This window comes from Ascaphus truei, chromosome 18, assembly GCF_040206685.1.
Source record: "Ascaphus truei isolate aAscTru1 chromosome 18, aAscTru1.hap1, whole genome shotgun sequence".
Taxonomy (NCBI): domain Eukaryota; kingdom Metazoa; phylum Chordata; class Amphibia; order Anura; family Ascaphidae; genus Ascaphus; species Ascaphus truei.
This window is the reverse complement of record NC_134500.1, coordinates 39,625,456-39,646,471: the sequence shown is the minus strand read 5'-3', so window position 1 is coordinate 39,646,471 and position 21,016 is coordinate 39,625,456. Positions and strand designations below refer to the sequence as shown.

General features: G+C 37.1%; 9 non-coding genes across 9 annotated transcripts; all 9 read right to left on the bottom strand.

Moving 5' to 3' along the window:
- Positions 1–792: 792 nt before the first annotated feature.
- TRNAV-CAC (transfer RNA valine (anticodon CAC)) lies at positions 793–865 on the bottom strand. Its single transcript has one exon. It is a non-coding gene; the product is annotated as a tRNA-Val (tRNA).
- A 1,368-nt stretch (positions 866–2,233) lies between these two features.
- Positions 2,234–2,306, bottom strand: TRNAV-CAC (transfer RNA valine (anticodon CAC)). Its single transcript has one exon. It is a non-coding gene; the product is annotated as a tRNA-Val (tRNA).
- Positions 2,307–2,951: 645 nt separating this feature from the next.
- On the bottom strand, positions 2,952–3,024 carry TRNAV-CAC (transfer RNA valine (anticodon CAC)). Its single transcript has one exon. It is a non-coding gene; the product is annotated as a tRNA-Val (tRNA).
- Positions 3,025–4,030: 1,006 nt separating this feature from the next.
- Positions 4,031–4,103, bottom strand: TRNAV-CAC (transfer RNA valine (anticodon CAC)). The gene has a single exon. It is a non-coding gene; the product is annotated as a tRNA-Val (tRNA).
- Positions 4,104–5,999: 1,896 nt separating this feature from the next.
- Positions 6,000–6,072, bottom strand: TRNAV-CAC (transfer RNA valine (anticodon CAC)). Its single transcript has one exon. It is a non-coding gene; the product is annotated as a tRNA-Val (tRNA).
- Positions 6,073–6,718: 646 nt separating this feature from the next.
- TRNAV-CAC (transfer RNA valine (anticodon CAC)) lies at positions 6,719–6,791 on the bottom strand. Its single transcript has one exon. It is a non-coding gene; the product is annotated as a tRNA-Val (tRNA).
- A 1,006-nt stretch (positions 6,792–7,797) lies between these two features.
- TRNAV-CAC (transfer RNA valine (anticodon CAC)) lies at positions 7,798–7,870 on the bottom strand. The gene has a single exon. It is a non-coding gene; the product is annotated as a tRNA-Val (tRNA).
- Positions 7,871–9,046: 1,176 nt separating this feature from the next.
- On the bottom strand, positions 9,047–9,119 carry TRNAV-CAC (transfer RNA valine (anticodon CAC)). Its single transcript has one exon. It is a non-coding gene; the product is annotated as a tRNA-Val (tRNA).
- A 646-nt stretch (positions 9,120–9,765) lies between these two features.
- Positions 9,766–9,838, bottom strand: TRNAV-CAC (transfer RNA valine (anticodon CAC)). Its single transcript has one exon. It is a non-coding gene; the product is annotated as a tRNA-Val (tRNA).
- Between the last annotated feature and the right edge of the window lie 11,178 nt (positions 9,839–21,016).

The following is a 21,016-nucleotide window of genomic DNA, read 5'->3' as shown; positions in this document are numbered from 1 at the left end:
CAAGATTTCCGTTGCCGTCACAATATCTTGTTTGAAAAAGTACATTTATGCATAAAAGACCAGACAACTACATAGTTCCACTGGGTTTTGAACCCAGGACCTTCTGCGTGTTAAGCAAACGTGATAACCACTACACTATGGAACTCTTAAAATTGTTTCCTGAAACAGCTTTTCTGTCCGCAAGAAAGCACATCAGATTCATTTATGTGTGCTCGAAATCATGCTTAAATTGAGCTTACGTTTTCTGTTTAATAATATATATTTCAAAAAGTACACTTGAACAAACAAGAAACTTACTCTATTTGGTAAAGAAAAAATTGTATGAAAGGATTCTAAAATCATAACCAATATTTCTGGATTCAAGATTTCTGTTGCTGTCACAATATCTTGTTTGAAAACGTACATTTATGCATAAAAGACAAGACAACGACATAGTTCCACTGTGTTTTGAACAACGGACCTTCTGCTTGTTAAGCAGATGTGATAACCACTACACTATGGAACTCTTACAATCGGTTCCTGAAACAGCTTTTCTGACCGCAAGAAAGCACATCAGATTCATTTGTGTGTGCTCGAAATCATGCTTAAATTGAGCTTACGTTTTCTGTTTAATAATATATATTTCAAAAAGTACACTTGAACAAACAAGAAACTTACTCTATTAGGTAAAGAAAAAATTGTATGAAAGGATTCTAAAACCATAACCCATATTTCTGGATTCAAGATTTCCGTTGCCGTCACAATATCTTGTTTGAAAAAGTACATTTATGCATAAAAGACGAGACAACTACATAGTTCCACTGGGTTTTTAACCCAGGACCTTCTGCTTGTGAAGCAGACGTGATAACCACTACACTATGGAACTCTTAAAATTGTTTCCTGACACAGCTTATCAGTCCGCAAGAAAGCACATCAGATTCATTTGTGTGTGCTCGAAATCTTGCTTAAATTGAGCTTACGTTTTCTGTTTAATAATATATATTTCAAAAAGTACACTTGAACAAACAAGAATCTTACTCTATTTGGTAAAGAAAAAATTGTATGAAAGAATGCTAAAATCATAGCCCATATTTCTGAATTCAAGATTTCCATTGCCGTCACAATAACTTGTTTGAAAACGTACATTTATGCATAAAAGACCAGACAACTACATAGTTCCACTGGGTTTTGTACCCAGGACCTTCTGCGTGTTAAGCAGACGTGATAACCACTACACTATGGAACTCCTAAAAATATTTTCTGAAACAGCTTTTCTGTCCGCAAGAAAGCACATCAGATTCATTTGTGTATGCTCGAAATCTTGCTTAAATTGAGCTTACGTTTTCTGTTTAATAATATATATTTCAAAAAGTACACTTGAACAAACAAGAATGTTACTTTATTTGGTTAAGAATAAATTGTCTGAAAGAATGCTAAAACCATAGCCCATATTTCTGAATTCAAGATTTCCGTTGCCGTCACAATATCTTGTTTGAAAAAGTACATTTATGCATAAAAGACCAGACAACTACATAGTTCCACTGGGTTTTGAACCCAGGACCTTCTGCGTGTTAAGCAAACGTGATAACCACTACACTATGGAACTCTTAAAATTGTTTCCTGAAACAGCTTTTCTGTCCGCAAGAAAGCACATCAGATTCATTTATGTGTGCTCGAAATCATGCTTAAATTGAGCTTACGTTTTCTGTTTAATAATATATATTTCAAAAAGTACACTTGAACAAACAAGAAACTTACTCTATTTGGTAAAGAAAAAATTGTATGAAAGGATTCTAAAATCATAACCAATATTTCTGGATTCAAGATTTCTGTTGCTGTCACAATATCTTGTTTGAAAACGTACATTTATGCATAAAAGACAAGACAACGACATAGTTCCACTGTGTTTTGAACAACGGACCTTCTGCTTGTTAAGCAGATGTGATAAACCACTACACTATGGAACTCTTACAATCGGTTCCTGAAACAGCTTTTCTGACCGCAAGAAAGCACATCAGATTCATTTGTGTGTGCTCGAAATCATGCTTAAATTGAGCTTACGTTTTCTGTTTAATAATATATATTTCAAAAAGTACACTTGAACAAACAAGAAACTTACTCTATTAGGTAAAGAAAAAATTGTATGATAGGATTCTAAAAACATAACCCATATTTCTGGATTCAAGATTTCCGTTGCCGTCACAATATCTTGTTTGAAAAAGTACATTTATGCATAAAAGACGAGACAACAACATAGTTCCACTGGGTTTTTAACCCAGGACCTTCTGCTTGTGAAGCAGACGTGATAACCACTACACTATGGAACTCTTAAAATTGTTTCCTGACAGCTTATCAGTCCGCAAGAAAGCACATCAGATTCATTTGTGTGTGCTCGAAATCTTGCTTAAATTGAGCTTACGTTTTCTGTTTAATAATATATATTTCAAAAAGTACACTTGAACAAACAAGAATCTTACTCTATTTGGTAAAGAAAAAATTGTATGAAAGAATGCTAAAATCATAGCCCATATTTCTGTATTCAAGATTTCCATTGCCGTCACAATAACTTGTTTGAAAACGTACATTTATGCATAAAAGACCAGACAACTACATAGTTCCACTGGGTTTTGTACCCAGGACCTTCTGCGTGTTAAGCAGACGTGATAACCACTACACTATGGAACTCCTAAAAATATTTTCTGAAACAGCTTTTCTGTCCGCAAGAAAGCACATCAGATTCATTTGTGTATGCTCGAAATCTTGCTTAAATTGAGCTTACCTTTTCTGTTTAATAATATATATTTCAAAAAGTACACTTGAACAAACAAGAATCTTACTCTATTTGGTAAAGAAAAAATTGTCTGAAAGTATTCTAAAACCATAACCAATATTTCTTGATCCAAGATTTCCGTTGCCGTCACAATATCTTGTTTGAAAACGTACATTTATGCATAAAAGACGAGACAACTACATAGTTCCACTGGGTTTTTAACCCAGGACCATCTGCTTGTGAAGCAGACGTGATAACCACTACACTATGGAACTCTTAAAATTGTTTCCTGAAACAGCTTTTCTGTCCACAAGAAAGCACATCAGATTCATTTGTGTGTTCCCAAAATCATGCTTAAATTGAGCTTCGTTTTCTGTTTAATAAAATATATTTCAAAAAGTACACTTGAACAAACAAGAATCTTACTCTATTTGGTAAAGAGAAAATTGTATGAAAGGATTCTAAAATCATAACCAATATTTCTGGATTCAAGATTTCTGTTGCTGTCACAATATCTTGTTTGAAAACGTACATTTATGCATAAAAGACAAGACAACGACATAGTTCCACTGTGTTTTGAACAACGGACCTTCTGCTTGTTAAGCAGATGTGATAACCACAACACTATGGAACTCTTACAATCGGTTCATGAAACAGCTTTTCTGACCGCAAGAAAGCAGATCAGATTCATTTGTGTGTGCTCGAAATCTTGCTTAAATTGAGCTTACCTTTTCTGTTTAATAATATATATTTCAAAAATTACACTTGAACAAACAAGAATCTTACTCTATTTGGTAAAGAAAAATTTGTCTGAAAGGATTCTAAAACCATAACCAATATTTCTGGATTCAAGATTTCCGCTCCCGTCACAATATCTTGTTTGAAAAAGTACATTTATGCATAAAAGACCAGACAACTACATAGTTCCACTGGGTTTTGAACCCAGGACCTTCTGCGTGTTAAGCAAACGTGATAACCACTACACTATGGAACTTTTAAAATTGTTTCCTGAAACAGCTTTTCTGTCCGCAAGAAAGCACATCAGATTCATTTGTGTGTGCTCGAAATCATGCTTAAATTGAGCTTACGTTATCTGTTTAATAATATATATTTCAAAAAGTACACTTGAACAAACAAGAATCTTACTCTATTTGGTAAAGAAAAAATTGTCTTAAAGGATTCTAAAACCATTACCAATATTTCTGGATTCAAGATTTCCGTTGCCGTCACAATATCTTGTTTGAAAAAGTACATTTATGCATAAAAGACGAGACAACTACATAGTTCCACTGGGTTTTTAACCCAGGACCTTCTGCTTGTGAAGCAGACGTGATAACCACTACACTATGGAACTCTTAAAATTGTTTCCTGAAACAGCTTATCAGTCCGCAAGAAAGCACATCAGATTCATTTGTGTGTGCTCGAAATCTTGCTTAAATTGAGCTTACGTTTTCTGTTTAATAATATATATTTCAAAAAGTACACTTGAACAAACAAGAATCTTACTCTATTTGGTAAAGAAAAAATTGTATGAAAGAATGCTAAAATCATAGCCCATATTTCTGAATTCAAGATTTCCATTGCCGTCACAATAACTTGTTTGAAAACGTACATTTATGCATAAAAGACCAGACAACTACATAGTTCCACTGGGTTTTGTACCCAGGACCTTCTGCGTGTTAAGCAGACGTGATAACCACTACACTATGGAACTCCTAAAAATATTTTCTGAAACAGCTTTTCTGTCCGCAAGAAAGCACATCAGATTCATTTGTGTATGCTCGAAATCTTGCTTAAATTGAGCTTACGTTTTCTGTTTAATAATATATATTTCAAAAAGTACACTTGAACAAACAAGAATGTTACTTTATTTGGTTAAGAATAAATTGTCTGAAAGAATGCTAAAACCATAGCCCATATTTCTGAATTCAAGATTTCCGTTGCCGTCACAATATCTTGTTTGAAAAAGTACATTTATGCATAAAAGACCAGACAACTAAATAGTTCCACTGGGTTTTGAACCCAGGACCTTCTGCGTGTTAAGCAAACGTGATAACCACTACACTATGGAACTCTTAAAATTGTTTCCTGAAACAGCTTTTCTGTCCACAAGAAAGCACATCAGATTCATTTGTGTGTGCTCGAAATCATGCTTAAATTGAGCTTACGTTTTCTGTTTAATAATATATATTTCAAAAAGTACACTTGAACAAACAAGAAACTTACTCTATTTGGTAAAGAAAATATTGTATGAAAGGATTCTAAAATCATAACCAATATTTCTGGATTCAAGATTTCTGTTGCTGTCACAATATCTTGTTTGAAAACGTACATTTATGCATAAAAGACAAGACAACGACATAGTTCCACTGTGTTTTGAACAACGGACCTTCTGCTTGTTAAGCAGATGTGATAACCACTACACTATGGAACTCTTACAATCGGTTCCTGAAACAGCTTTTCTGACCGCAAGAAAGCACATCAGATTCATTTGTGTGTGCTCGAAATCATGCTTAAATTGAGCTTACGTTTTCTGTTTAATAATATATATTTCAAAAAGTACACTTGAACAAACAAGAAACTTACTCTATTAGGTAAAGAAAAAATTGTATGAAAGGATTCTAAAACCATAACCCATATTTCTGGATTCATGATTTCCGTTGCCGTCACAATATCTTGTTTTAAAATTGAGCTTACGTTTTCTGTTTAATAATATATATTTCAAAAAGTACACTTGAACAAACAAGAATCTTACTCTATTTGGTAAAGAAAAAATTGTCTTAAAGGATTCTAAAACCATAACCAATATTTCTGGATTCAAGATTTCCGTTTCCGTCACAATATCTTGATTGAAAACGTACATTTATGCATAAAAGACCAGACAACTACATTAATTCACTGGATTTTGAACCCAGGACCTTCTGCGTTTTAATTAGACGTGATAACGACTACACTATGGAACTCCTAAAAATGTTTTCTGAAACAGCTTTTTTGTCCGCAAGAAAGCACATCAGATTCATTTGTGTGTGCTCGAAATCTTGCTTAAATAGAGCTTACCTTTTCTGTTTAATAATATATATTTCAAAAAGTACACTTGAACAAACAAGAATCTTACTCTATTTGGTAAAGAAAAAATTGTCTGAAAGGATTCTAAAACCATAACCAATATTTTTGGATTCAAGATTTCCGTTGCCGTCACAATATCTTGTTTGAAAAAGTACATTTATGCATAAAAGACGAGACAACTACATAGTTCCACTGGGTTTTTAACCCAGGACCTTCTGCTTGTGAAGCAGACGTGATAACCACTACACTATGGAACTCCTAAAAATATTTTCTGAAACAGCTTTTCTGTCCGCAAGAAAGCACATCAGATTCATTTGTGTATGCTCGAAATCTTGCTTAAATTGAGCTTACGTTTTCTGTTTAATAATATATATTTCAAAAAGTACACTTGAACAAACAAGAATCTTACTTTATTTGGTTAAGAAAAAATTGTCTGAAAGAATGCTAAAACCATAACCAATATTTCTGAATTCAAGATTTCCGTTGCCGTCACAATATCTTGTTTGAAAAAGTACATTTATGCATAAAAGACCAGACAACTACATAGTTCCACTGGGTTTTGAACCCAGGACCTTCTGCGTGTTAAGCAAACGTGATAACCACTACACTATGGAACTCTTAAAATTGTTTCCTGAAACAGCTTTTCTGTCCGCAAGAAAGCACATCAGATTCATTTGTGTGTTCCCAAAATCATGCTTAAATTGAGCTTCGTTTTCTGTTTAATAAAATATATTTCAAAAAGTACACTTGAACAAACAAGAATCTTATTCTATTTGGTAAAGAGAAAATTGTATGAAAGGATTCTAAAATCATAACCAATATTTCTGGATTCAAGATTTCTGTTGCCGTCACAATATCTTGTTTGAAAATGTACATTTATGCATTAAAGACCAGACAACTTCATAGTTCCACTGGGTTTTGAACCCAGAACCTTCTGCTTGTGAAGCAGACGTGATAACCGCTACACTATGGAACTCTTGAAATTGTTTCCTGAAACAGCTTTTCTGTCCACAAGAAAGCACATCAGATTCATTTGTGTGTTCCCAAAATCATGCTTAAATTGAGCTTCGTTTTCTGTTTAATAAAATATATTTCAAAAAGTACACTTGAACAAACAAGAATCTTATTCTCTTTGGTAAAGAGAAAATTGTATGAAAGGATTCTAAAATCATAACCAATATTTCTGGATTCAAGATTTCTGTTGCCGTCACAATATCTTGTTTGAAAACGTACATTTATGCATAAAAGACAAGACAACGACATAGTTCCACTGTGTTTTGAACAACGGACCTTCTGCTTGTTAAGCAGATGTGATAACCACTACACTATGGAACTCTTACAATCGGTTCCTGAAACAGCTTTTCTGTCCGCAAGAAAGCACATCAGATTCATTTGTGTGTGCTCGAAATCATGCTTAAATTGAGCTTACGTTTTCTGTTTAATAATATATATTTCAAAAAGTACACTTGAACAAACAAGAATCTTACTCTATTTGGTAAAGAAAAAATTGTCTTAAAGGATTCTAAAACCATAACCAATATTTCTGGATTCAAGATTTCCGTTTCCGTCACAATATCTTGATTGAAAACGTACATTTATGCATAAAAGACCAGACAACTACATAATTCCACTGGATTTTGAACCCAGGACCTTCTGCGTTTTAATTAGACGTGATAACGACTACACTATGGAACTCCTAAAAATCTTTTCTGAAACAGCTTTTTTGCCCGCAAGAAAGCACATCAGATTCATTTGTGTGTGCTCGAAATCTTGCTTAAATTGAGCTTACCTTTTCTGTTTAATAATATATATTTCAAAAAGTACACTTGAACAAACAAGAATCTTACTCTATTTGGTAAAGAAAAAATTGTGTGAAAGGATTCTAAAACCATAACCAATATTTCTGGATTCAAGATTTCCGTTGCCGTCACAATATCTTGTTTGAAAAAGTACATTTATGCATAAAAGACGAGACAACTACATAGTTCCACTGGGTTTTTAACCCAGGACCTTCTGCTTGTGAAGCAGACGTGATAACCACTACACTATGGAACTCTTAAAATTGTTTCCTGAAACAGCTTATCAGTCCGCAAGAAAGCACATCAGATTCATTTGTGTGTGCTCGAAATCTTGCTTAAATTGAGCTTACGTTTTCTGTTTAATAATATATATTTCAAAAAGTACACTTGAACAAACAAGAATCTTACTCTATTTGGTAAAGAAAAAATAATATGAAAGAATGCTAAAATCATAGCCCATATTTCTGAATTCAAGATTTCCATTGCCGTCACAATAACTTGTTTGAAAACGTACATTTATGCATAAAAGACCAGACAACTACATAGTTCCACTGGGTTTTGTACCCAGGACCTTCTGCTTGTTAAGCAGATGTGATAACCACTACACTATGGAACTCTTACAATCGGTTCCTGAAACAGCTTTTCTGACCGCAAGAAAGCACATCAGATTCATTTGTGTGTGCTCGAAATCATGCTTAAATTGAGCTTACGTTTTCTGTTTAATAATATATATTTCAAAAAGTACACTTGAACAAACAAGAAACTTACTCTATTAGGTAAAGAAAAAATTGTATGAAAGGATTCTAAAACCATAACCCATATTTCTGGATTCATGATTTCCGTTGCCGTCACAATATCTTGTTTGAAAATTGAGCTTACGTTTTCTGTTTAATAATATATATTTCAAAAAGTACACTTAAACAAACAAGAATCTTACTCTATTTGGTAAAGAAAAAATTGTCTTAAAGGATTCTAAAACCATAACCAATATTTCTGGATTCAAGATTTCCGTTTCCGTCACAATATCTTGATTGAAAACGTACATTTATGCATAAAAGACCAGACAACTACATAATTTCACTGGATTTTGAACCCAGGACCTTCTGCGTTTTAATTAGACGTGATAACGACTACACTATGGAACTCCTAAAAATGTTTTCTGAAACAGCTTTTTTGTCCGCAAGAAAGCACATCAGATTCATTTGTGTGTGCTCGAAATCTTGCTTAAATAGAGCTTACCTTTTCTGTTTAATAATATATATTTCAAAAAGTACACTTGAACAAACAAGAATCTTACTCTATTTGGTAAAGAAAAAATTGTCTGAAAGGATTCTAAAACCATAACCAATATTTCTGGATTCAAGATTTCCATTGCCGTCACAATATCTTGTTTGAAAAAGTACATTTATGCATAAAAGACGAGACAACCACATAGTTCCACTGGGTTTTTAACCCAGGACCTTCTGCTTGTGAAGCAGACGTGATAACCACTACACTATGGAACTCCTAAAAATATTTTCTGAAACAGCTTTTCTGTCCGCAAGAAAGCACATCAGATTCATTTGTGTATGCTCGAAATCTTGCTTAAATAGAGCTTACCTTTTCTGTTTAATAATATATATTTCAAAAAGTACACTTGAACAAACAAGAATCTTACTTTATTTGGTTAAGAAAAAATTGTCTGAAAGAATGCTAAAACCATAACCAATATTTCTGAATTCAAGATTTCCGTTGCCGTCACAATATCTTGTTTGAAAAAGTACATTTATGCATAAAAGAACAGACAACTACATAGTTCCACGGGGTTTTGAACCCAGGACCTTCTGCGTGTTAAGCAAACGTGATAACCACTACACTATGGAACTCTTAAAATTGTTTCCTGAAACAGCTTTTCTGTCCGCAAGAAAGCACATCAGATTAATTTGTGTGTGCTCGAAATCATGCTTAAATTGAGCTTACGTTTTCTGTTTAATAATATATATTTCAAAAAGTACACTTGAACAAACAAGAATCTTACACTGTTTGGTAAAGAAAAAATTGTCTGAAAGGATACTAAAACCATAATCAATATTTCTGGATTCAAGTTTTCCGTAGCCGTCACAATATCTTGTTTAAAATGTACATTTATGCATTAAAGACCAGACAACTTCATAGTTCCACTGGGTTTTGAACCCAGAACCTTCTGCTTGTGAAGCAGACGTGATAACCACTACACTATGGAACTCTTAAAATTGTTTCCTGAAACAGCTTTTCTGTCCACAAGAAAGCACATCAGATTCATTTGTGTGTTCCCAAAATCATGCTTAAATTGAGCTTCGTTTTCTGTTTAATAAAATATATTTCAAAAAGTACACTTGAACAAACAAGAATCTTATTCTATTTGGTAAAGAGAAAATTGTATGAAAGGATTCTAAAATCATAACCAATATTTCTGGATTCAAGATTTCTGTTGCCGTCACAATATCTTGTTTGAAAACGTACATTTATGCATAAAAGACAAGACAACGACAGAGTTCCACTGTGTTTTGAACAACGGACCTTCTGCTTGTTAAGCAGATGTGATAACCACTACAATATGGAACTCTTACAATCGGTTCCTGAAACAGATTTTCTGACCGCAAGAAAGCAGATCAGATTCATTTGTGTATGCTCAAAATCTTGCTTAAATTGAGCTTACCTTTTCTGTTTAATAATATATATTTCAAAAAGTACACTTGAACAAACAAGAATCTTACTCTATTTGGTAAAGAAAAAATTGTCTTAAAGGATTCTAAAACCATAACCAATATTTCTGGATTCAAGATTTCCGTTTCCGTCACAATATCTTGATTGAAAACGTACATTTATGCATAATAGACCAGACAACTACATAATTCCACTGGATTTTGAACCCAGGACCTTCTGCGTTTTAATTAGACGTGATAACGACTACACTATGGAACTCCTAAAAATGTTTTCTGAAACAGCTTTTTTGCCCGCAAGAAAGCACATCAGATTCATTTGTGTGTGCTCGAAATCTTGCTTAAATTGAGCTTACCTTTTCTGTTTAATAATATATATTTCAAAAAGTACACTTGAACAAACAAGAATCTTACTCTATTTGGTAAAGAAAAAATTGTCTGAAAGTATTCTAAAACCATAACCAATATTTCTGGATTCAAGATTTCCGTTGCCGTCACAATATCTTGTTTGAAAAAGTACATTTATGCATAAAAGACGAGACAACTACATAGTTCCACTGGGTTTTTAACCCAGGACCTTCTGCTTGTGAAGCAGACGTGATACACTACCGACACACTTTATTGAAGTGTGGTCGGTACCGCAAGCCGACATGCACGCGTGAAACCATATTGGCTGTGCCCGTAGCGTATTGTTACGGTCAGTGCAGTGTGTAATGTGCGCGCGTCGGTGGGGCGGTGCGTGCACAGCGCTGGAGGCCAATGTTAATTCAGTGGGAGGAGTGTTAGCGTGCATTTCACGGTGCCTTAACATGACGTCACACGTCTTTTGTTCGCTCATTGGCTGATCGTCCGTTGTTTCCGTGGACACACGTCCGTTTACAAAGTTTACATATGTACGTGTGTAGAAGTGATTTTGTTTCGCTTACATATCATAACTTCCAGCCATGAAATGCTTGCTGCTAGCAGCACCATGGAGGGACATGTATTGAACGCACAGCATACACATCGTTTAGCGCATGTGCTAAGACTTAGTCCACACATTCGTGAATTGAGCACGCAACAGACGTTGTGCGCGCACATTATTATGTATACAGGCACCGGAAATATCATATCCGTAGTAATGGCAGCAACGCCTTTATAAAAATTACAGTTCTGTATCTGTGGTTTTATCCTTGCACTTTCAACATATACGTTACTTATGCGTGAATATCCACAATCATATAGAGATGTGTTACGCGTTGTCATGCTGAGACATAGATAAATGTGCCATCTTTGAACATCATGTGTTTGCTGTATTTCACAGATGTCACGGATGAATACATGGGAACAATGTATGAATTCAGATGAGCTAATCGTTATATTAGATGATTGTGACGACGACCGAACAACTATTATAATACATATGTAACAATGCTTTCAATGCTTGGTGCGCAGATTAACAATCAATACATAATGTTATCCTGTTATGCCAATATTTACTATGCACTTAATTAACATAATGATGTTGCTAAGCACTGAAGTTAGAACTTATATTGTTTTTTGGTTATTTCCTACTAACATTATATGTATTGCCCTGTGATATATGCAACCAACATTATCACTCAGCAAACACATTAATCTACTATATAGTATAATCTCACGTGTGACTTGTCAAAGAATGTTAATGCTACATAACAACTCGTAGACATTGTATCTGTATGCAAATGTCCACTTCATTTACGTTCATATGTTGACATTAGTTGTAAAGGATCATGATCATTATGAATAACTAACGTGAATGAAATTAAAATTATATTAACAACATTGTCATTGTGTAGAATGAATTAGGAAAAGTTGAGAATCCAAAGAACTATACTTTGGAATGGTGTTAACATTTTGACACATGTTACATGTACGTCAAGTCAACACACATCTTTGACTTATACATACACATGTGACAATGTAGTAATCAACATGAAGATGCAGTGATACAACAACTAATCACATACATTGCAATGTTAATGATGTTGAAAACATTGGTGTTAAGATCACTCATGTGCATCAGTGGATGTTCTCCTCCCATAATCAATAGTTGAGCAGGGTTTATCCCCTTCTCTCCCCCCACTCCTATATTACATGAATGGAAGTTGTTACGTTTGCTACATTACATGTTATGTAATGTCCCTAATGATTTTCAAATACACTGCACATTAACCACCAAGTGTAGCTAAACGCACGTACACAATACAGAAACGACATGTTTCAATAGTCACATCTTTTTCAGTACGTTCTGTTAATACATCCTGTAACTATACCTATATCGAGGTTTGCACACCGTATGACAGATGTAAATTGAAATACATACCATGAGCAGTCATTGAAGTGATATACCTTGAAAAAGAAAACATGAAGGAATATAAATCATTGTCATGACATGTTCATTAAGGTAAGCTACACACAAAATTGACCATTTTGTGTTAGATATGAAACACCATGTAGAATACAAAAAATATGATATGAAATACATAATGATGTACACATCATTGTGACTCACATGTCACACTGCAAAAATAACATTGTATGTAACCATACTGCACTAGCTAATGACTATGGACATAGTAGGTTTATTGTGTCTGCATAACCAAAAACTGCATGTACATACATTTTGTAGGTAAAAGGGTTGTAGGGTGCTCGAACCCCAGGTGATAACATCCAGTGCAAATTGCAATAAAGCACTAACCCTGGAGATACCAGTGGGAGTGGGTAGGTAACCATAGACTTAGTAAGTCTAGTAAGTAACCAAATGACGTCAGCCACAACTTAACTATAACAGTCTAAACCATTGAAACCCACTCACGTCATCTCCAGGGGTGATTGCTGGCGTGCCAGCCACAGATGATCCAGGATCCAGATACAGCAGATAGAAAAAAACGAATGGCGCACAGCCAGGGAGTCAGGTGTACAGCAAAAAGTTTACCTTTATTCAGTGCATGGTAGCAGACAAATTCACCCCTTGGGGGACAAAAGCAGGAACCTCCTATGCGTTTCGGACCAGCAGGTCCTTTATCAAGGAGTCTGGGGTGTGCAGGGATGAGGTGCATTATATACCTAGCTTTTAATAAGGTTAATTGCACGAAGCTGAGTGAAATTGCGCCCCACACCCAGTGCGCATGCGCATGACGTCACCCGGGGCACCGATCCACCATCCCTAAGGATTCTGGGTATGGACCACCCCCTGCTGTCGTCCGCGCATGCTCACATCAGACGTGAAGCCAGGGCAACCAGGTTAATCTCTGCCTCCATTTCCGCCCATCATGACGTCACTGCGGACCCGTGATAGGTTGAGGCACATCGCTGCACCACCAATGAATGCGGTGAGCAGACGATGCAGCCCCAATCACCGAGGCTCCTGCAGGCATCTGTAAATGGACTTCACAAAGAGCAAAGTCTTAGGAAAACATAGAAATAATTGTATACACAGTGCGAGCAAGCAAATTAAAAGTCATTTTCCTAAATGCTCACATTGTGAAGAATACACCTCCTCACTGCACATCCCACAGATACAAAGACATACAGTGTATAAAAACGGACCACAACATTGGTCCACATTAATAATAGACGTAGTGTCACAACATCTCACGTCTCACTTAAAATGTACACAAAAACAATAATAAAAGCAAAATAGTATAATCCTAAGACTATTTAAGCTGTCTTTTTTATCTCTTCAATTGCCTCCAAGGGGAGGAAGAATCAACTGTGTTTATAGCATGTATTCATCAATATACATCCACATAACATAAATTTTAGTTATAGTGAACCATAACAAGTGATGTAAAAAAAAATTGGTAACATTCACATTCATTACTATGATTGAGGGCAACTATGGTTTTTGGGAATGGCCCCTGATGTCTACCATATAAATCATGAAGGCTCAGCAATATACCAGGACATAATACAACTCTGACAGAAATAGTGGCTCTAGTACATCCCATTTAGAGAACAGCATTCTAATAAACTGATAATTATGGCCTAGGATTTCAAGAAATGGCCTAAGTTCCATTCTATGTTTAGACCGCAGGGTGCTCTGGTCTGGAGCATAAAGATCCAGTATGCCTCCCTGCGGTCCAAAAGGTTGAGTAAATCTCCCCCTCTTTCTCTCATGAAGATTTTTTCAATTCCCTGAACTTTTAACCCCCTGATGTCACCTTTTGGGCAAATTGAAAAGTGTTTAGAGACGGGGTGAGATATGTTCCCCTTTTTATTAATCTTACATGTTCAAGTATCCTGTTCTTGAGGGGTCTGATTGTCCTACCCACGTAATTAATTCCACACCCACAGGTTAGGAGGTAAATCACATATTGTGTATTACAGTTTATAAAAGATTTTATCGGAAATTCCTGATTGGACATACAACCCCTGAAATGTTGTGATGGAGTCATAAACTGACAAATTTTACAGCCTCCACATCAGTATGAGCCTTTTGTTACAAATTTTCTAATAGATGGAGGAGAAGAAGCAACATAACTTGGTGATATATAGGTTGCAATGGTTTTCGCTTTACGGTAAACGAAACGGGGGCCCTTCTTAACACAGTCTTTTAGACTCCCATCCATCAGGAGGATGTTCCAATGCTTACGGATTATGTTCTGAACACCCTGACTGCATTTATTGTATTGTGTAATCATAAGGGGAACTTCCTGTTTTGAAATGTCGGTACCTTTATTATTGTTAATAGGTACAACTGCATCCTTACATGGATCACCCTGTCTTATTTTAAAGAAATCCTCCCTGTTAGTTAACGCCACTTCTTGGCGAGTATTAGTTAGGTGCTTCATATTGTATCCCCTCTGTTGGAAGCGGTGGCACAATTCCTCAGACTGACGAGAAAAACCCTCCTCTGTGGAGCAGTTTCTCCTCAGTCTGAGGAATTGGCCCTTAGGTATCCCCCTAATCACAGCAGGTGGGTGACAGCTGTCTGCTCTTAATAACATATTCCTTGAATTGGGTTTTCTAAATGTCTCGGTTTGGATTTGACCTTCAATATCAATGAACAACTGAAAGTCCAGATAGTCAATGTGGTGTGTGTTGATATTGTGAGTGAAAGCTAAATTTAAATCATTGGAGTTAATATATGTAAGGAAATTGTGCAGTGTATCTAAATCCCCATCCGAAATCATAATCAAATCATCGATAAACCTTCTATAAAAAGTGATATATTTCCGAAAAGGATTTGTGCTTGTGAAAATAAAAAGTGACTCCCACCACCCCATAAATAGATTAGCGTACACCGGTGCAAAGCTCGTGCCCATTGCCGTACCCCGTTGCTGAAGATAAAAAGTGTGATCAAATAAGAAATAATTGTGTGTCAGTAGAAATTTTATGGCATCCAAAATAAATGCTGTGTGAAATTGATTGCTATCTAGACCCCCGATAAAGTGATTGACAGCTGCCACCCCCTGATCGTGTCTGATGACTGAATAGAGGGACGTGACGTCCATGGTTACCCAAATAGAATGTGGGCTCCATGTTACATTCCTTAATTTAGTAATGAGATCCCCTGAATCCAACAGAAAGGAGGGTAGATCCCTGACAAAGGATTGCAGGAATTGATCAATGTATTTGGATAAGCCATCTCCCAAAGATCCAATAGACGAAATGATTGGTCTCCCCGGGGGGTCAACCAATGTCTTATGGACCTTTGGGAGATGGTAAAAGACTGGTATAGTCGGATTTGGATTCCCCAAAAATACACTTTCCGTCTTGCTCAAAACTTGTGTGATAACCCCTAATTCTAGCAATTCTTTATAGGATTCCAAAAAACCCTCTGTGGGATCACTTGGTAGTGCAGAGTAGGTGGTGGCATCCCCAAGTTGCCGATAGGCCTCCTTGATGTAGACAGCCCTACTCTGCACCTCCACAGCTCCTCCCTTGTCGGCATTTTTTATTACAATCTTAGAATTCTTCTGCAAAGAAAAAAGTGCCTGTTTCTCCTCTAAATAAAGATTGGAGAACTTTTAATCTTAAACATCAGAGCCTGGTGGGATATCATTTCCCTGGAAAATTACATACTAAATAAGAGGATACCCAGGGGTTTGCGTGTAAAAAAGATACCAACATTTGGGTTCACTACCCCTCAGTTTGAACAGCACTGGATTTCAACATTGGACCAGTGCAGTTTCAAACTAATGGAATTACTGTAGACATTGGACGACCCCCCGGGGAGACCAATCATTTCGTCTATTGGATCTTTGGGAGATGGCTTATCCAAATACATTGATCAATTCCTGCAATCCTTTGTCAGGGATCTACCCTCCTTTCTGTTGGATTAAGGGGATCTCATTACTAAATTAAGGAATGTAACATGGAGCCCACATTCTATTTGGGTAACCATGGACGTCACGTCCCTCTATTCAGTCATCAGACACGATCAGGGCGTGGCAGCTGTCAATCACTTTATCGGGGGTCCAGATAGCAATCAATTTCACACAGCATTTATTTTGGATGCCATAAAATTTCTGCTGACACACAATTATTTCTTATTTGATCACACTTTTTATCTTCAGCAATGGGGTACGGCAATGGGCACGAGCTTTGCACCGGTGTACGCTAATCTATTTATGGGGTGGTGGGAGTCACTTTTTATTTTCACAAGCACAAATCCTTTTCGGAAATATATCACTTTTTATAGAAGGTTTATCGATGATTTGATTATGATTTGGGATGGGGATTTAGATACACTGCACAATTTCCTTACATATATTAACTCCAATGATTTAAATTTAGCTTTCACTCACAATATCAACACACACCACATTGACTATCTGGACCTTCGGTTGTTCATTGATATTGAAGGTCAAATCCAAACCGAGACATTTAGAAAACCCAATTCAAGGAATATGTTATTAAGAGCAGACAGCTGTCACCCACCTGCTGTGATTAGGGGGATACCTAAGGGCCAATTCCTCAGACTGAGGAGAAACTGCTCCACAGAGGAGGGTTTTTCTCATCAGTCTGAGGAATTGTGCCACCGCTTCCAACAGAGGGGATACAATATGAAGCACCTAACTAATACTCGCCAAGAAGTGGCGTTAACTAACAGGGAGGATCTCTTTAAAATAAGACAGGGTGATCCATGTAAGGATGCAGTTGTACCTATTAACAATAATAAAGGTACCGACATCTCAAAACAGGAAGTTCCCCTTATGATTACACAATACAATAAATGCAGTCAGGGTGTTCAGAACATAATCCGTAAGCATTGGAACATCCTCCTGATGGATGGGAGTCTAAAAGACTGTGTTAAGAAGGGCCCCATTTACCGTAAAGCGAAAACCATTGCAACCTATATATCACCAAGTTATGTTGCTTCTTCTCCTCCATCTATTAGAAAATTTGTAACAAAAGGCTCATACAGTTGTGGAGGCTGTAAAATTTGTCAGTTTATGACTCCATCACAACATTTCAGGGGTTGTATGTCCAAACCGGAATTTTCGATAAAATCTTTTATAAACTGTAATACACAATATGTGATTTACCTCCTAACCTGTGGGTGTGGAATTAATTACGTGGGTAGGACAATCAGACCCCTCAAGAACAGGATACTTGAACATGTCAGATTAATAAAAAAGGGGGACATATCTCCCCCCGTCTCTAAACACTTTTCAATTTGCCCAAAAGGTGACATCAGGGGGTTAAAAGTTCAGGGAATTGAAAAAATCTTCTTGAGAGAAAAAGGGGGAGATTTTCTCAACCTTTTGGACCGCAGGGAGGCATACTGGATCTTTATGCTCCAGGCCAGAGCACCCTGCGGTCTAAACATAGAATGGAACTTAGGCCATTTCTTGAAATCCTAGGCCATAATTATCAGTTTATTAGAATGCTGTTCTCTAAATGGGATGTACTAGAGCCACTATTTCTGTCAGAGTTGTATTATGTCCTGGTATATTGCTGAGCCTTCATGATTTATATGGCAAACATCAGGGGCCATTCCCAAAAACCATAGTTGCCCTCAATCATAGTAATGAATGTGAATGTTACCAAAAATGTTTTTACATCACTTGTTATGGTTCACTATAACTAAAATTTATGTTATGTGGATGTATATTGATGAATACATGCTATAAACACAGTTGATTCTTCCTCCCCTTGGAGGCAATTGAAGAGATAAAAAAGACTTAGCTTAAATAGTCTTAGGATTATACTATTTTGCTTTTATTATTGTTTTTGTGTACATTTTAAGTGAGACGTGAGATGTTGTGACACTACGTCTATTATTAATGTGGACCAATGTTGTGGTCCGTTTTTATACACTGTATGTCTTTGTATCTGTGGGATGTGCAGTGAGGAGGTGTATTCTTCACAATGTGAGCATTTAGGAAAATGACTTTTTATTAGCTTGCTCGCACTGTGTATACAATTATTTCTATGTTTTCCTAAGACTTTGCTCTTTGTGAAGTCCATTTACAGATGCCTGCAGGAGCCTCGGTGATTGGGGCTGCATCGTCTGCTCACCGCATTCATTGGTGGTGCAGCGATGTGCCTCAACCTATCACGGGTCCGCAGTGATGTCACGATGGGCGGAAATGGAGGCAGAGATTAACCTGGTTGCCCTGGCTTCACGACTGATGTGAGCATGCGCGGACGACAGCAGGGGGCGGTCCATACCCAGAATCCTTAGGGATGGTGGATCGGCGCCCCGGGTGACGTCATGCGCATGCGCACTGGGCGTGGGGCGCAATTTCACTCAGCTTCGTGCAATTAACCTTATTAACAGCTAGGTATATAATGCACCTCATCCCTGCACACCCCAGACTCCTTGATAAAGGACCTGCTGGTCTGAAACGCGTAGGAGGTTCCTGCTTTTGTCCCCCAAGGGGTGAATTTGTCTGCTACCATGCACTGAATAAATGTAAACTTTTTGCTGTACACCTGACTCCCTGGCTGTGCGCCATTCGTTTTTTTTCTATCTACATACATTTTGTACACATTATTTCTTCACGTACACACAACAACTTTTATTGGTAAGAAGTATAATACAACCTGTTGATGAATGACATGCATTTGTCCACACAGCAGAGAAGATAAAGGTGAACGAACCATATTCATCTGTTTCCTAAGTGATTGGTATTTGGAGAAATGTATTTATCATAACAAAGAATGAATACATTTATGTAGTACTATGAACATATATGTATTTGCTTACATGAAAAAAATGTGTTTATGACATTCAGACGTGTCTCAACACCACTGGCTGTTTGCTCAGTGTCAGCTGGTAAATTGACGGGATGCTCCTCCTCCAAACCCTGACATATTTCTGTTTGAACATTATTTCTGAGTGCCACATTGTGCAAAATGCAACATGCAATTATAATATCAGACACTTTAGCAGGCTTATATTGAAGTGCCCCACCAGTTCCATTGAGACACCTAAATCTTGTTTTGAGAAGCCCAAATGTCCTCTCTGACGGATCGTGTAGATATATGGGCAACATTGTACCTCTCCTCTGCTTCACTTTGAGGGTTTGGCACCGGGGTCAACAGCCACGGCTTAATTCCGTATCCTGAGTCACCTATAATCCATCGTGCACACATATGAAACAATTAGTGTTAACATTATAACATACAACATTTCCTAGAAAAACAAGAGTTGTTTGTTAACACATCATAATATGTACTCACCCACCAGCCAACCAGGTCCAAAATAGCCTTCTTCGAAAGCATGGAAGACTGATGAGTTTCTCAGGATAGAGGAATCGTGACTGGAACCAGGGAATTTGGCTACCACATGCATAATCGTCATCGTGGCATCGCATACCACCTGTACATTCAGTGAATGGTAGTGCTTACGGTTGCGGTAAGCATGCTCACTCTGACTAGGCGGGATCAAAGCAACATGGGTGCAATCGATTGCACCCATCACACATGGTATCCCGGCTATGGTATAAAAGCCATTCCTGATTTCCAGCCACTCTTTATGCTCTGTAGGAAAATGAATATAATTCCTAGCGCGTCTATTGAGTGCACATAGAAACTGGGTAAAGGCCTGCGAGAATGTAGATTGCGAGACCCCGCCCACTATGACCACAGTTGTCTGGAATGACGCGGAAGCAAGATAATGTAATGAGCACAGCATTTTAACAAGCCCAGGGACTGCACGATCTCTGGCTGTCACAAAATCTAAATCTCCCCATATCTCTTCATAAAGAGCTAAGATTGCTGCTGAACTCAAACGATAGCGACTTACAATCTCCTCCTCACTCATCCCATCTAACAGGGTTCTCTCCTTGTACAAACGAGGACGAGGCACAACTTCTCTCCTCTCTCTTCTCCTCTCATCTCCTTGCCCTCTCCCTCTCCCTCGTTCTCTCCCTCTCCCTCTCCTGTCCGCGTGCCTGTCCCTGTCACTGTCCCTGCCACTGTCCCTGCCTCTGTCCCTTCCTTGGCCTGTGACACCCTCTCCATCAGCAAGCCACTCGTGCAATAGAATGTTCCTCCGTCTCATAAACATTTGCATCATTTTCAGGTCTGCAGCTGTCAATGAGCAGGTAATTGCCCTCCTTTAAATACCTTTGTGATGATGTCAGGTGACTTGCTAAAGTGCAAGGTGTTACATTAACATATCCAAGTAGTTGACTCCCAACGTGTATCCATTTGCAATTAAAAGTATTATTTATGTGTGTTCACCAAGCAATCATGATATTTGAGAATGATGTAACGTTAAGCTTTGTACAAGCATTTATTGG